At 39.7% G+C, this 16,043-nt stretch overlaps 1 long non-coding RNA gene across 5 annotated transcripts in view; it reads left to right on the top strand.

The window, feature by feature from the left end:
• LOC115656796 overlaps positions 1-15,731 on the top strand; it is a 223,131-nt gene extending 207,400 nt beyond the window's left edge. For all 5 annotated transcript variants that reach the window (XR_004001766.1, XR_004001758.1, XR_004001780.1 and 2 more), the window contains 2 exons: positions 7,956-8,047; positions 9,973-15,731. This is a non-coding gene — a long non-coding RNA (uncharacterized LOC115656796). The remainder of the gene's footprint in view (positions 1-7,955; positions 8,048-9,972) is intronic.
• Positions 15,732-16,043: the final 312 nt, after the last annotated feature.

The raw sequence follows: 16,043 nt of genomic DNA, 5'->3' as shown, positions 1-16,043 counted from the left end.
ACCCTCAGCTGCATAACCCACATTCCCATGCATTTTAAGCTTTCCACTGCTGCATAAGCATGAGTTCTTGTACAAGTTTGCAACAATGTATCCTGTGCACTTGTAATTCACATCTGATCCACTATGTCCACTTATGTGCAGCATATGCACCTTGTCCCTTTATGCTGGAAGCCTGTTGCAAGTTTTTTGGGACTGGAAAACAAATATGCTGCTGTTACATGTTGGAGTTTTACTGTGGAATGTAAACAAAGGGCTTCTGTAATATGCAAACACAAATAGTGTGTATTTCATACCAAAACCCCCAACGTTATTACAGTAGAATCTCAGAGTTACAAACACCTCGGGAATGGAGGTTGTTCTCAACTCTGAATGTTCATGTGGTTGTTCTTTCAAAGGTTTACCACTGAACTGACCTAAAACAGCCTTGAAATTTTATTATGCAGAAGAAAAATGGTGCTTTCAACCATCTTAATTTAAATGAAACAAGCACAGAAAGTCTCCTTGCCTTGTCAAATCCTTTTTTTAAACTTTCCCTTTAATTTTTAGTAATTTATGTTTAACACAGTATTGTGCTGTCTTTGCTTTTTTTTGTTTTGGTCTTCGCTGCTGCCTGATCATATACTTCTGATTCCAAATGAGTTGTGTGGTTGACTGATCAGTTCGTAACTCTGGTATTCGTAACTCTGAGGATCTACTGTACTACCATATTGGTATAAGTTATTGGGTTTCTTTTGCCTACAGTGCAGATCACCCAGGAGAGGATGGGAAAAAATGTGTCCAGCATAATATACTTCAAAAGTTTGGTATAATCATTGCAAACTGAAATTAACCAGGCTCTCTAAGGGTGTTATTGTTGTGTACAGTACGTTCTGAACTTACCCTACTAAGACTTTGTTCTATTTCCATGCTGTGTAGCCTGAATCATTTTCCCCTCTACCATGTAAGTTACAGAAATTAGCTTTGGCATTGTTAAAGTCATTCTTTTTTTTTTTCTTCTCAGCTTCAGTCCGGGATGTTATCAGTTTTACAGGGAAATCCAAGGGTAATGCTGCAAAGTTTCTGAAATTTGAGCTTATGTCTGAGAGGTGGACATCTGTGCTTCTTGATTTTCGAATTCACTCTCGTCCATTAAATTTATGGTGCTGATGTGGTTTTGAATTTCTTCTTTCAAAAGCACTAATGTTAGCTTATGTCTTTGTGTTGGATCTTTGCCCTTGGATGTAGGACCCAATGCCTGAGACAAAAATAGAGTTCTTGCTACATACACTATGAAAAAGTGTTGCATTTTACGCCAAAATGCCAGCTCTTAGCTTTACTAATGACCTCATCAGAATAGGCTTAAATATAAAGCGAGGCATTTGAACTGGATCTGCCATGGACTGGAAGCTAGTTAAAGGTGTTTTTGAAGATAAGAGTGATGTGAACAGCATCACTGATTATGCTGGATCTAAAAACTAAGAGGGAGACACTAGAAAAAGGAAGTAGTGTGTGTAGTGGCTAGAGCAGTGGAGTGGGTATCAGAACTTATGAGTTTTATTTCTATCTCTGCTACTGACTCACTTTTGGTTCATTGGGCAGTATAGTTAAGACGTGGCTGAGCACCCGGTGTTGCGATTGAAATAACTGCAAGTTATTAGCACCTCTGAAAATGAGCATTTTATCCTCTCTAGGGAAAATATTTACTTACCCCGCACATGGGCTGGGAGGCTTGATTCATTAATGTCTGTAAAGTGCTTTGAGATCTTCAGCTGGATGGTGCTATATATGTGCAAAGTATCTTCTCATTATTTATGTATAATTGTATCATTAAATATGAAGATTAACTGTATTAAATATCTGTCTCAGAAGAGGTAGTTAATGTTTGTGAGGTGCTTAGAGATCCTTGCAATAAGGGGTACAATTCAAATAGGAAGTGACAGGATGAGGCTTTCATTACAGAAGTCGAGGCAATGCAGTGTATATAGCATAGTGCAGCTGAGATCCCAAATTCTACCCTAGCTGTCAGGCATCCTATGATCCTTTATTCTTGATAAGTATATCTCCCAACCCCTCACCGCCACCTTGTCCTCCACTTCCACCTTTGGTGTAATGGACCCTGGCTGGTAGTAACTGTTCTAGAGTGGAGTGGTGATCTTCCCTGCAGGTCTCACATGCTGAACTGTACATTTCTATCCCATAATGTACTACCAACAGCTATTGTTCACGCTGCTAGTTCAATGCATCCCATTTGTTTATTGAGTCACTAAAACATTTTGGATCTGATGTTGCTGTTAATTGTAAGAACATTTGCAAATCTTCCCGAGATAGAGTTAAACCTGCTCACATGAGTAACTGATGCAGGGCCAGGCATATAATACAAGCCAAATATTGCTGTCACTTATGCTTGTGCAGTTGCACTGGTTTCAACTGAGAGCAGAAGTTGGCCTGATACCATTTGGGTATGGAGAACACCCAGTGAAGTCATGTCTTAGAGAGTCATTTATGAAGCCATGTCTTAAAAAGAATTTCCAAGTCGCTATAAATCATCTGTCTGTCCCTTTGACTTCTGTTGTAAAAAAATTCATGACCTAATAAATATTTCAAATTTAAACTATAACTTTTCCGGGGTAGAGTAACTTGGTTTAGTAAAAGAACTTGACACTTATATTCTTGTATTGGTTTTAGGGCTATGTAAGGCTCAGAGGAAGTGGGCAATATAAGTGCAAAAAAAATTGTCATTGTGTTATTCCATCTCGCACAGTACCTGAGAAACTCCAGAAGGTAGTTGCTGGGGATTGAAACCAGCAACCTACTACAGAGATGCACGACTCCATAGTCCAAATGTAAAAAGATAAATTAGGGAAGGGTTTATTTCCAAGCTGTTACCAATAGTGGAGAGAGAAAACTATGTATAGAGCACTTGATGCTAGGCCTGGACTAGCATACCGCTTTCCACCATGTGGAGGACACCTAGTTTAACACGTGTGATCCATTTCTCTAGGGCTGAATGGGCTAGGAGAGCCCTTAAGGGAGAGGGTGCATCGTGCTGCAGGTACCCTCTTCTGCCCAGTGCTAGAACCTTTCTGACAACTTGCACAGGCTCCAGGAATCAAAGTAATAGTCTGCTAGGCTCAGGCCTGTCAGGTTTGTGAAGAGTGAAAGGGGAAAATGGTATGGGGTAAAGAGGAGGGAGAGACTAGGGCTCTGAAGAATGACCTTATTTTCTCTCCCCCGAAACCCACATCCAGAAGGGAGGGGTAAGGGAGAAAGGGGCAATGTCACAAGCTTTCCATCTGCCCATGGCATGCTGTGGCAGGCTCTTTTTGCGAGGCCCTTTCACTCAGAATGCACAGGGATATTTAAAAAAAATCAATATTTTCCTTTTTTGAAAACATTCTCTAGAACTCTGTTTACACAAGCTGACAAATCACCTGTTTAAAATCTGCAGGCTTCTGATCTCACTGTATTTAACGCTCAATACGTTGTCGTTGTTCAATGTAGCAAAGTTTGCTGAATCATGCAGTCAACAAAACTGTTCGCTGTCTGACGATGTGAACTTTTGAAGCCCCGGATATATATATTTAGTGCCAGTATAGAAGATAGTGTCCAGCCTCTGTTAATGTTTAGCAAAGCTTATTTAATTTTCACATAAAAGATCCACTCAGTTTATTTTGCTAATACTATCACTGTGCTGTTTGTTTTCACTGGATGTGAATTCTTCACTATTTTTCTGCCGAGAGGAAGCACCAGCTGAAATTGTCAGAACTGCTATAGAGATGTAGTGTAGTTGAAAAATTACTGTATGCTATCCTCCATCTGATAGGTATGTAATTAAAGGAACCTGCAAATGCTGACTGTCTAACACTATAGTGCCACAGTCTGTTAATAGCGGTGCACTTGTTACTTATTGCAAATTCACGCCTTTATTTGCAGACCTATATACATGCTATATTTAAGTTACCTAGAAGTGTAAAACTTGACAGTCAATCTTTATTTTTTTTGTAAGTGTGTCTGGGACAGATTTTCAAACGACTTTGCCTAAATTGGGCAATAAATCATTCATTTGCTCATGTCAGTGAGCCCTTCAGTCATAACTGTCCATTTTATGGCACCTTAGAGACTAACAAATTTATTTGCCACAAGGACTCCTGGTTGTTTTTGCTGATATAGACTAATATGGCTACCCCTCTGAACCCTGTCCATTTTATGTTCAGAGTTGCCTCTTTAGACAAGATAGTTCTTCAAACTGAGCTCACAGTGTTGCCTTAATGAGGGCCCAATCCAGTTCCCATTGTCTTTGTTGGAAATTGAATCAGGCCTTTAGCAATCTGCAAAAATGTGCAATTTCATTTCAGCTTTATAAATCCTCTGCTGCTTACTCCAACTCTCCCTGAAGGCTCACCATACAAACTTATGCCCTCGTTTTGCAAAGACTTAGCCACTTTTTTAACTTTATACACTGCATAGCAGGCTTTGGGCCTCAGAGAGTATATTACATTACATTAATCTGTAACACTTTTATATTTTCAAGGTGTTATATTAATCAAACTTCACAAAATGCCCTGGAAAGTAAGTTAGTATCCTTCTTTTACAGGTGGTGAAACTCAGATATAGAGACGATAAAGGCCAAATCTTTCTCCCACCAAAGTCAGTGAGAAGGTTTCCAACAGCATTAATAGGCGCACACATGTGGTAAATGCTGCAGAGTAAATCCATGGCTGATTTGGGATTAAAACTCAAGATTTCCTGGCTTGCATGTTCAGACCATAACATGCTGACTTTGATTATGTAGCATTCATTTCAAATGTAGTTTCTGTTGTGATAGGCAGGGCCATATTTGACTACTAGTGAAAACTCTGAAATTAACCCACCTTAAGTGTCTTGAGTAAAGCAGAAAATATTCTGCAAGAGAGGGAATTTTACTCAATATTCAACAGCCATCTCTCCTATCTCTAACCTCATTGTATTTACTGTGTGGAACATCACATTATACTAATTTAATCAGATCTAAAACTTGCATGATGGGTGTTAGCATCAGTGAGCATTATTGTATTAGAGTGTCCATTTTTATTAATATGATTTATTTTGTGCAGCAACATTAGTCAAATACACTAGCCAGATATTAAGATGCTGGATAACAATAACCAATAGCATTTATAAGTTATATGCATGTTGAGATAGGGGTAATGAAATCTTGTGCTTCAAATTCCTCTATGGAATAAGAAGGAATCTTTGTCCCATGTACAGCATTAAACAGAAAGGTATTTTCCACCTCCCTCTGTATATTACAGGATTACAGATTTGATGGATCATTGATGTGATAAGAATTTAAGAATTGCCATACTGGGTCAGACCAAAAATCCATCTAGCCCAGTGTCCTGTCTTCCAACAGTGGCCAATGCCAGGTGCCCCAGAGGGAGTGAATAGAACAGGTAATCATCAAGTGATCCATCCCCTGTTGCCCATTCCCAGCTTCTGGCAAACAGAGGCTAGGGACACTATCCCTGCCCATCCTGGCTAATAGCCACTGACGGACCTATCCTCCATGAATTTATCTAGATCTTTTTTTAACCCTTTTATAGTCTTGGCCTTCACAATATCCTCTGGCAAAGATTTCCAGAGGTTGACTATGCATTGGGTGAAGAAATACTTCCTTATGTTTGTTATAAACCTGCTGCCTGTTAATTTCATGTGGTGACCCCTAGTTCTTGTGTTATGAGAACACTTCCTTATTTACTTTCTCCACACTGGTCATGATTTTATAGATCTCTATCATATCTCCACTTGGTCATCTCTTTATTCCAAGCTGAAAAGTCAGTCTTATTAATAACCTCTCCTCATACGGAAGCGGTTCCATACCCATAATCATTTTTGTTGCACTTCTCTGTTCCTTTTCCAGTTCCAATATAGCTTTTTTGAGATAGGGTGACCACATCTGCACACCGTATTCAAGTTGTGGGTGTACCATGGATTTATATAGAGGCAATATGATATTTTCTGTCTTATTATCTATCCCTTTACTAGTGATTCCCAGCATTCTGCTTTTTTGGCTGCTGCTGCACATTGAGTGGATGTTTTCAGAGAATTATCCACAATGACTCCCAAGATCTCTTTCTTGAGTGGTAACAGCTTATTTAGATCCCATTGTTTTAATGTATTGTTGGGATGATGTTTTCCAGTGTACATTATTTTGCATTTATCAATACTGAATTTCATCTGCCATTTTATTGCCCAGTCACCCAGTCTTGTGAGGTCCCTTTGTAATCTTTGCAGTCTGCTTTTGATTTAACTATTTTGAGTAGTTTTGTATCATCTGCAAATTTTGCCACCTCACTGTTTACCCCCTTTTCCAGATCATTTATTAGTACATTGAACAGTACAGGTCCCAGAACAGAACTGTGGAGCGGACACCACTATTTACCTCTCTCCATTCTGAAAACTGATCATTTATTCCTACCCTTTGTTTCCTAACTTTTAACCAGTTACTTATCCATGAGAAGAACTTTCCTCTTATCCCATGACAGCTTACTTTGCTTAAGAGCATTTAGTGAGGAATCTTGTCAAAGGCTTTCTGAAAATCTAAATACACTATATCACCCTTGTCCACATGCTTGTTGACCCCCTCAAAGAATTCTAGTAACTTGATGAGGCCTGATTGCCCTTTACAAAAACCATGTTGACTCTTCCTCAACAAATCATGTTCCTCCATGTATCCGACAGTTCTGTTCTCCTGTGGTATAGCTGGTGCCCCTGTCATAACATATTTCCCAGATTTGGACCTTAGCGTCCAAAATATGGGTGTTAGCATGAAAACCTCCAAGCTTAGTTACCAGCTTGGACCTGGTAAAGCTGCCATCACCCAAAAAATTAGAGTGTTTTGGGGCACTCTGGTCCCCCCAGAAACCTTCCCTGGGGACCCCAAAGACCCAAATTCCTTGAATCTTACAACAAAGGGGAATAAACCATTTCCCCCCCCCCCCTTCTCCCTTCCAGGAGTTCCCTCCCTGGGTTCCTGGAGAGATACACAGAAGCAAGTTCCGTGAATCTAAACAGAGGGACTCCACCCTCCCCGTTTCCAGTCCTGGAAACACAAGTAGTTCCCTCTTCACCCAGAGGGTATGCAAAGTCAGGCTTAATTCCCTGGAATTCCCACTAAAGAAAAACTCCAACAGGTCTAAAAAAGAAAGCTTTATAAGAAGAAAGAAAATACATAAAAATGGTCTCTCTGTATTAAGGTGACAAATACAGGGTCAATTGCTTAAAAGAAATATGAATAAACAGTCTTATCCACAAAGAATACAATTTAACACATTCCAGCAACTACACACATGTAAATACAAAAAACAAACAATATAAACCTACTGTTTTATCTCTTTGTACTACAACTGGGAAACAGAAGATTAGAAAGGCAGGAGACAGAAAGATCACTCTCAGAGCCGAGAGGGTCAGACACAAGACAAAGAACTCACACACAAACTTCCCTCTACCCAGATTTGAAAAAGTCTTGTTTCCTGATTGGTCCTCTGGTCAGGTGTTTCAGGTTACTGGTGTTACCCCTTTACAGGTAAAAGAACATTAACCCTTAGCTATCTGTTTATGACAGTCCCATTACCTTCAAAACCAAAATAACAAACCAAAATAACTAAACTATTCAACTGTCATTCTGTGATTTGGACTTCACAGATTGACCTAACCCAAAGAGGCAAGAATGTCTGAGCTGAGAATATATATAATGTTTGATAGACTATGTATTTTGATCTCCAAGAAGAATGTGCAATTGTCATAGGATGTGCCTCACTCTATATTCTGAGATATGGACTATCAAGAGGCTCTGGCAGGCTTCCTGATTTAGGAATGAAGGAAGAGATCAGGTAGAAATATAGGGTGGGAATGTGGAATTTTCTGCTTTTATAGTGGAGAAAGTTAGAGTGAGAGCTGCAGGCATTTATTTGAATAATCCCTTACGTAAATTCCAGGTACCAACCTTGTGAGAATATCCTGAGTGTGCCAGAAGGAGAGCATATTGCACAGGAGGGAAACCTGTCTACAAATTGCTACGAACTGAAAGGTAAATAGTTTTATTCTTGAGAATCAGAAGAGCATAGGCTCTGTATGGATTTTAAGTGTCAGAGGGGTAGCAATGTTGGTCTGGATCTGTAAAAAGCGACAGAGTCCTGGGACACCTTATAGACTAACAGACGTATTGGAGCATAAGCTTTCGTGGGTGAATACCCACTTCGTCAGACCAGTATGGAGTTTGTTTCCAGATGGAAAGTAGATAGTCTGAATACGTCTGGTGTACCTTGTGTTTGACACTGTGTTGCATCATGAGAGGGGAAGCATATGACTTTTAAAAATTGGGCTTGTACCCTTTCTTTGTTTCTCTTTTGAGTACTGAAGAACAATTGAAATGTGTTTGGGTTATTTTTGAAAGGCATTTTTTCTGATTTTTTTTGTTTGCCAAACTTTTGAGTTATCCCACCTCATAGAAGGGATGGGAGTGTTGGAATCTTTTAATGAAGAGATCCTTTCTCCAAAGTGTTTGGCAGCCATTGGACTTAAATAGCTGTTAATAAAAGCAAATATATTGAAACATCTCAATGAAATCTCTCCTGCTCTCTTATTTATTTAACGTCACAACAGACTGAAAGGTATCACTTTACTAGTTCTACAATCATAGTCTGCCAAAGTAGTCATGACCTGAATTTCTAATAGTAAAAAATTTTCTTAGACAAAACAAAAACCTTGCAGGCCTTCCTTATCCACCATAAAAGCCACACAAAAACAGCACCCAAGGGCATTTTTTCCTTTGCGAGTCTTCTTTAACTATCTCTGGCAGAAAAAGTAGGATGGCTATTTATTTAGCAGTGCTTGCACGATAGGTAATGGAGAGGTGCCAAACAATCCAGAGTCCCTGCTTTGAGTTTACAGAGTAAAGGCACTAGGGAATGCAAAACAATCCACTGCCCAGTGGGTCTGGTTCTTGAGTATTTCATGACATGGGTATCTGTTTTAGCACTGGAGTCAGCTCTCATTTTAAAACTTGGAGGATGGTCCCACTTCCAGCACAGTTTCAAAAAATGAGACACACTAAACTTTACATATCAACAGCTTTTTTGTTTAAGGAAGTTTTTTTTTTAAATAAAGAAGAATCAAATTTTTAAATGGCCATTGGTTTGTGCCCAGTCCTTAAGAGGAAACTGCAGAATATTTATAGGAGGTGTCAGTGAGAATTTTATTGGTGCAGTAATTAAGAGATGAGTAAGGTACAAATGAAGTAACAACATGGCTCTTTTATCTCTGTATTGAGCACTGTTGTGAAGAATTGTTTTACTCTTGAGCCTTAGGAAGCATGAGAAAGGAACTGCCACTGTTTTTTCAGGGAATCTTACAGGATCTCCAGTACCTCGCATTTGTCACTCCCACTCTAACATCACTTGTCTCAGTGACCCTCTGTTCAGCCAAGCAGTGCTAATTACAGGGCCACCCAGAAACCATCAGCACGGCTCCTTCAGCTTACCGGAGAGTGCATTTTACAACAAAGTGGTCTGATACTGTGACAATATGTGTGGTATGAGAACCTAGACAAGGTAAGAGGACCAGGAAGCCCATGGCACCTTTACTGTTCCAGTACCCCTTCCTGATTCTTGCAGTAACTTGTTGTATGGCCTTGTTATACTGCTTCACCATTCTCTGTCTCGTTTTTCCCCAGTTATAAAACAAAAAGAATAATACTTAGTTCACAGGAGTGTTGCAGAGCTTAACTAGCTAATGCTTCTACAGAGTTATGGAAGTATGAAATGTTGTTATTTCTTGCAATAATACTTGTGGTTATAATGTTTGAATTTGGGTCTCAGTGCAAACCATCTTTTTTTTTTTCTCTTCAGAATGTATACGTAATCTGTTTAAGGACTAAGTTTTGAGGACAGCTAAATCAATGTTTTACTACCTAGAACCTGCTGTAATAAATATACCTTTTTTTTTTTTTTTTAGGGTCTCTACATTCCTGATTAGACTTCAGAAAACATGCCCCAGAGTAAATCCAAGTCGGCTTGTCTCTCAAGAGGATGCTTGTTAATGCCAAATGATACCTTCTGCTTACACAGCAATACTTCTACCAGGTTATATGGGGATGGGAGCCAATCTACAGGCAAGGGCCAGCTGCGCCAGTGACCCATGCCTCAGACAAGTCCTCTGAGATCCATGGGTTGTGTGTCAAACCAGCTACTTCCTTCACAGTCGGATGTGCAGACTCCATATATCCCCAGTTGAAAGAGCAATGGCAAACTCTCCAACTTACCAGTCACCAGTGTGAATTATTCATGGGTTGGGGACCCTGAGTATAAAGAGGAGCAGTACACATATTCAAAACACAAAGGTAATAGATAAAATTGTTACATTCTGTATGTGACCACTAGGGGAAAAGAGGATTTCAACTCACACCACAAACAAGAATAAAAGCTCAATCAGCTTTAGATGCTTTCTGAATGCTGAGATTGAGCCTTAATGTCTGTAATGAATTGTTCCAAAAGCACAGAGAGAAAGTTGTACACACTGGAGACTAATTTTCATTTGTGCTGCGTACCCGCAGCTCCTTTTGATGTCAGTTTGAGTAATATTTTGAATAATTAGCAGCTCTTACAATCAGGTCTTTAGGGTTAAATATTCTGAGACTTTTTTGCAGACCTGAAATCCATATACATTGTGTTTACATAACAGGTAAATTGGAAATTTGATTAGGGGAAAACCTCGGCCCATAATGTAGGGCTGTTTTTTGGAAGCAGGGTTTTGCTAGTTCCTAAAGATTTCTCAGACTCCTTAAGTGATAACTGTTTTGTACACTTACATGTAGGACATGAGAGGCAAGGAGATTGTATGAGTCTAGAAATTTTTAACATGGTTTGTCATGTCATTCTAATCCCCAGAAATGACTTTTAGCTTTATTACCAAAACATGTTTTTCTTTCTGACTAGTCATATAGACCCAGACCCTGATCTCCTGCTGCATGCTGTGGTGATCTTGATTGCTGCTTGCTGTTTACCCTAATTAACTTACGTAACCACGTGTAAAATGGTAGAATTGTTCAAGTAACAAAAACAAAGAAAAGTCTTCTGACCCAACCCCTGAAGTTTTGCTTTAAGTTAGGACTAAGTAAAACCTGAGTAGTGAAACCCTGATTTGGCCCATTGGCTTTCATGGAAGTTGAAGATGCTCTGTTCATTGTGAAATGAAACTCTCATCCTTACTCTAGTTTCATTCCCAGTGACTTGCCTGAGGAGTGGCTGTACAATTTGGCCCTGACGGTGTGAAATTGTTTCACCTGCCACTGTAAATTTTATTGCTATGATTTATTTCTTTACTAATTTTAAAGAAAGACTAAGCTTTGTCTCAGTTTTCTCAGACATACCTCACCAGCAACAGATATGTCATCTTGGTGAGAGGTAAGGTGGCTGTGTGGCTGCCTCACCCCATGAATCATAAAAATCTTGCTCCCACATTAAGAATAGAATGTTCCCCTGTCAATGCTCACTTAGCCTAGCAAATTAAAAATACTGCCTCACACTTGTTTTCTGACTGAAGGAAAAATAATAACAGTTTGCACAGTTGGTGAACTTTCTTATTAGTCAGAGGGTATTAAGCAAGTGGTGGTGAAAGTGATGGGAATGGATGGCTCAGGGAACTGATAAAGGGATATGGAACCTTTTTATCTCTAGTGGTTTGAATTCAGACCAAATACAAAGTTACTGAGAATTGTTAGTGTCAGAAGGTTTTTGTGAAATGACTCCATGGTCTCAGTTTGTGTCATAGTGGACAGATTGGCATCACAGAACAAACACTCCAGTTAGCATTAATTGATATCTCAGTGGAAGGTTATGTTCACGATGGTCCCGGAGACTGAGGGCTTGTCTACACTTACTGGAGCATCCATGAGTGGTGTTCGATGCATCAGCAGTGGATTTAGCTTGTCTAGTGAAGACTCGCTACATCAATTGCAGATCACTCTCTCCCGACGACTCCTGTACTCCACCAGATCGAGAAGAGTAGGGGGAATCAGCAGGAGGGCGTCTCTCAGCGTTGCGTAGTGTGGACCCCGCATTAAGCAGATCTAAGCGATGTCAATTTTAGTTACGCTATTCATGTAACTCAAATTGCGTAGTTTAGATCGAATTTCCACTGTAGTGTAGACAATGCCTAAGAGTATAAGGATTCTGCCTGCAGGTCAAGGATGAGATATACTGGTGGGGCATTGCGTGGAAAACTCATGCTACCACTTCCTATGTTGTATCTGTTCTGTTAATAGAGGACTTCTCCAGGGAATCTGACATCTTTAACCAGTTCCACATTTCAAACAAAATTGAAGTAAAAAAAAGTTAAAATAATTTGAACAATTTGTCTGACATGAAGTATTTAAAGGCTATTGTCTGAAAATTATAGGCTGACTTGTTCTTTCACAGTCTCATGGGTGGATCCACTAAAGCTGTCATACGTAAAGCTCCAGCAAAGTACATTTACACATCTCCTATTAGGGAAGTGTATGAAAAGGAAGTAATAAAACTCATTTTTTAGGAATTTCCAATACGGAAATGTTACTCCTTTTGGGAAAGTTTTCCAAGTCACTACCAGTGAAAGTTCTCTATGATTAATCTTGGAGTCACATTTTATAATGCACGCAATTGTTGTTTGCATTAGCAAAAATAAACGGATGGGTCATATTTTATTTTGAACTTTTTACCACAGGCATTCTTTTACAAGAGGTAGAAGGGATGCCTCACTATAGAGACCTTGAATGCTTCTGACTGGCTAGTCATTTATCTAATCACATGTAAATTAGTGGAATAGTTCAGCAACAAAAACAAAACAGTTTTAGGCCCTAATCCTGGATTGATTTAAGCATGTGCATAATTTTACTCATGTGAATAATCCCACAAGTCAAATAAAGTTATGTACATGCTAATGTCTCTTAAGAACAGGGCCTACATCAGCAAATCTCCTTCTTAGCATTTACTCTTGAAGATTAAAGAATAGTGTTTACACCAAGAAAAAACATAACCAGGAAGACTCCCCATCTTGAGGTTTTACCTAGTTCTGTGAATCATGAGTGTGAACTTTCCCTCTTCTGACTCCCAAACAGCTGCTTTAAAGTCCTTCCACCAGACCTTTTCGTTTCCTATATGCCCTTAAATGTCTTTTAACCCCTGACAAGTATTCTCTTGCTGTTTTTCCTGGATTTGATGCTGTGAAAGGAGGCAAGTCATTTCTTGATAGACTGGGGGTTAGCTCCTCTCCGCTTACGTGGACGCTTAGTTATTAGAGCATATCATGGGCCAGCATCTCTTTTATCTGATTATCTCATGATAATTGTTCTGTACTTTTATTACATGTTTGAATTTACAGCCTTTATTTGAGAATGTTTTTCATTATCGATGCTCTGTAAATATTCAGAGTTACTGTTACAACATTTGAAAGATTTTTTTTCTTCAAATAATTTAATTTACATGTGCAAACATAGTTAACAGAATAACACCCAAATCCTGCTGTCTGAATAACACTTCCTCTGTGGGTTACACCTACTGATAAGCTCAACTACATGAAGAGAGCCTCCTCTTTTAAGCCCCATCAACATTTTACTATATATGTCACCATATTGACTTGGATTTGTCTGCATGGACAAGATGTAATAATCAGTGTCATAATCATGTTATGTCAAAAGCCTGTTACCTTTTCCTTATACACAATGTGATTCTGTTGACATATGATCTAAGCTCTTCTCCCAGGTCTTTTGGAATTCCTCTTGGATGGCGAGGTGTTCCGTCTTTAAGGATTATCCCTCTTAGGAGTTGTCCATACTAGGTGCAGAGTCATGCTAGTTACAGCACAGATGTAACTAACTAGATAGTTAGCATGGTTCCCTGACCAGTGTGAAGAGGGAGTTTTGTCTGAAAGCCTTGGATTGTTTCTTTGTGGCCCTGGGTTGGTCCATTGTAGATCCTGTCCATACTTATGTCCCTTCCACACTATGAAAGTGCTGTTTTGTGAGACCTGGTTACAGCACGGTACTGCCAGAAGCAGTTAAAACTCAGTTCAGCGTTTCAGCATAGAAGGGACCAAATTATGTTTTAGCTCTGTTAATGAATTGTGCCATAGCCTAGCAAGGCCCAAGGCTCAGTAACATGCTTTGAGAACACCTGTCTGTAGGGTAAAATCACTGTATTTAAACTGTGTTAACTGTTAGCATTTTATATCCAGGCCCAGCACACATGGTAGATTTGGGAGCAGAACCCTGGGAGCAATCTATAACCATGTTTAAATCTAGTTGTTCCTAGCAAGGTTATGTTATGGGTTCTGTGCTTTTTACAAACAGGCACTTTTTTGTCTGCAAACCTTGTACTAAAATTGTTCCTACGCTATAACCTTTCACAGAGTTGATAACCAGGTAGTGGCATGGTTTGCTCTAAACATGGTGTGTGGCGGCTGTGCGTAAGCTATGGTTTGTAATTCTTTTAGTAACCATGGTGACAGACTATGGTGCACACTTGCAAGAGGCCTAGACTGGTACATTGTTGTCTTGCTTGTTAACACTGTTGTTTTGCTGTGCAGATGGGACTCTTAACTGTGCCTGCCTGCGTAACCTGTTTGGCCAATCCTCCTTCCTCTGAACTACCTGTGCATGGTAACAAACCGGCCAAACATTGTCCCACGTGGTGCTGTTGCCATGCTGTGTGCATGTCCTCTGGGTAACTTATTCCTCTGCTGATGCATTATGAAACAGCTGCCCAGCTGTTCCTAGAATGTGTCAGTACAAACATCGTTAGGAAGTGTGATCTGTGTGGATACACACGTGATCAGTGCATGGTTGTATTGTGCATAAAGCTGCTGTATGGTCATAATTCAAACAAGTTTGTTCTGGCTGGGTCAGATGGACAAAATTTGGATCAGCTCTTAAGGGAGTAAGTAATCTGTAACACAGTTTGTCTAGCACTGTTCTAAGAAGAAATCCCTGCCCACACTTCTCAGGACATCTGCTTGTGCCCAGCTGCCAACAGCCGTGTTCTGATGTCAGGCTTGTCCTACACATTTTCTTTAAAAATTCCTACCACTGCTGACATTGGTTCAGCTCTAGCAACGGTGAGAGCACTAGTGTAATCCTGTCTCTGGATTCTGTCATATTACTCTGTGTAAAGCATATTAATATGCTGCACCCAGTCCACACTTGTGCTCTTGCTGTTACTATCACCCGTGGACCATTGGGAATTGAGTGAACTCAGCTCTGGCAGGATATATTCCACACCTTTAGCCTCAAACGTTTGCCACCGCCATGGTGAAGATCTGCAATAATGCCAGTTTCATTAACACATTCTGTGATAATGAAGCTGTGGGCACGTGTATTGCAGAAAGAATGAGAAGAGTAAAATAATGGGGTGAGGCTATCGATCAGTCTTTCATTATTAATCCAGCACATAATAAAATCCTGGTAGGCATTCACAGGTCTTGAGTAATGGAATCCTGCAGCATTTGCATTCATTTTGCAGTCGGTGATTCTTGTCTGCATTGTTAACAGTGTAAATGGGACATAAAAATTCTTCATTGAATGGATCACTCCAGAATGAGGAAGTAATATTAAAAATCGCCATCTCTTTAATGTAAAGGAAATAAATGCAAAACAAATTGTACATGCCTGTTTTCTAGGTCATATCAAGTTCACTGTAGTAACAGGAAGTCTCATCTAAGATGAAAACTTTCTGAAGCTCCCTCAGGAAGCTGGTTTCATATGGTGGTTTAGATTTAACTACTCAGTGTCTAGCACCATTTGAAATCAGTGTTCTTGGAGGAAGAATGGCTGCCCTTCTGTCAGCAAAGGAAGTGAATTCTGGGAAACCTTGATGGCATATGGAAAAGAAGATCAAGGCCTCTGACACATGCTTTCAATGTGTACTGTCTGTATCCCACCTACCTGTGACTGCAGCGTCTGTGGTTAAACTGAATCAAGTGAGCACAATCCCAGTTAGTGCAATTTTTGTCTGTGGAATTACAATCACAATATTGAGCAACAACATATTTGTAAT

Source organism: Gopherus evgoodei, chromosome 1, assembly GCF_007399415.2.
Source record: "Gopherus evgoodei ecotype Sinaloan lineage chromosome 1, rGopEvg1_v1.p, whole genome shotgun sequence".
Classification (NCBI taxonomy): Eukaryota; Metazoa; Chordata; order Testudines; family Testudinidae; genus Gopherus; species Gopherus evgoodei.
Note: the sequence above shows the minus strand (reverse complement) of the source record. Positions and strands in the feature narration are given on the sequence as shown.